Below are 1,894 nucleotides of genomic sequence, written 5' to 3'. Positions count from 1 at the left end.
CTATTTTGTTTCTAAAGATAAGTTTTAGCCAACAAATGCAAGAAAAGGAGCGTTCGCCTAAAGCCACTGAAACGGGAAGTGTCGCACTGATTTTTAAAGTGAATTATCGGGTACAATGTTGAATCATATTTATATTCAGGGTATTCGAGTTATTCAATATTTTGAAATACTTCATAGTCACAATCAAACTCATTTTCAAAATATTGATTATTGTATAATATAATATAATATGATATATTGTTGTATAAATAATTATTAATATAATGTAAAATAAAATATGTGGCTTGGTGTGGCGCAGTGCGTACACTCAACTGCGGAAACGCACTATGAGTACGGTAACAGCAGGCGTTGCTAGTTCCCGGATGGGTGACCACCCGGGATTTTTAGCAACGAATCCTTGTCACACATACAATTATACAAAACGTGTTTCCAACGTTCTCCCCTACTAACAACCTAGAAACAAACAAAAACAGCTAATGGCCTAAGTTTCTGGGCTCAAGCTTCTGCTTTCTACCATCTGCGTGGTATAATCGGAAAGATACGATAAAAATCGGCTTGACTCGATCTAGTTATAAATTATTGACGCTTTTGCAGTCACTATAATAATATGTTCTTACTGTATACTCCTAATAATACAAGGCTGTACCTATAGGGAAAGTTAATGATATTTTTTTCCACTGAGTTCAGTTGATATTTTACAAATTTTTTTAATTTGGTCATTTCAGAGTTACTTAGAAACCAGTAACTAATTTAGTACACGAAACTTAAATTAAGTTAATTTTTTAACATACAAATAGTCAATAGATAGTTAAAAATATATGGTCGTATACTCGTATGGTATCAAAAACAAGTTACTTTTACTGAAAATAATGTTAAATTTTCTATTACGGCATATATATCATCAGTAATAATTTTGTTAATAAACCGTAACTCCGGATCTGATAGAAAGTAACTAAGTTGAATTTTTAAGTTTATCTTATAAATATCAATAAAAAATCAATTACCTTACGTTAAAAGATAAGTTAAAATTTAACTTAACTTTAACTTTTGTAACATTTTATGCCTAGCAGGAACAAACTATATCTATGCACTATACGTTTATACCTACAAAGAACATTGAACGTGCGTATAAACTATAAATACTCGGGTAAGTTTGTACTTTTCGGCGGTTTATCATGTGTTATAACTTATAGTTACCTGTTATATATTTTGCTTTTCTGTTTGATTTGCACGCTGCAGAAAAATGATAAAAAATAAATTATAAGTATAATAACAAATAAACACCATATTACAGTATAATGTACCAGAAAACTTGTAAACGTTTTACGTTGTGCCTACAAATAGTATAATATATAGGTAGGTAGGTACGCGGTATTATAATGAATTTCGAATTATATATTATTATCGTCCGTGATTCAACAACTCACTTGTCTGTCGTCTGTCTGTAGGTACATGTATTGTTATGTATACCTACATTATTTTTTTATAGAACGACGAAGAGTTACCTTTGAATGACGTTTACAACTGGGCGGACGCGCTTGTGCTGGTGTTTGCTATAACAGATAGACGTTCGTTTAATTACGTGCGCCGCGTAAAACAAACCATGTTGGACACTTTCGAAATGCCCGTGGCGCTGGTGGCCAACAAGGCAGATATGGTTCATCTGAGACAAGTCAGCACGGAAGAAGGTATACCTAAATTAATATAGCAAATATAATATATACCTAGTACCTACATGAAGCAATATGCATACAATGTTTGAATTGAACCTGTAATTTCACTATGAACCTTGGCCCAGGGGCCTCCTCCCTATATTTGCCACTGATTTTAGTATTGTTTTATATTATTTGTTTCTATTTTTTTAAGTTAATTTGTTTGAACTCTCCTCTATGAA

The sequence above is a fragment of the Acyrthosiphon pisum genome, chromosome A1, assembly GCF_005508785.2.
Source record: "Acyrthosiphon pisum isolate AL4f chromosome A1, pea_aphid_22Mar2018_4r6ur, whole genome shotgun sequence".
Taxonomy (NCBI): domain Eukaryota; kingdom Metazoa; phylum Arthropoda; class Insecta; order Hemiptera; family Aphididae; genus Acyrthosiphon; species Acyrthosiphon pisum.
The sequence above is the reverse complement of the archived record's forward strand: the minus strand, read 5'-3'. Positions refer to the sequence as shown.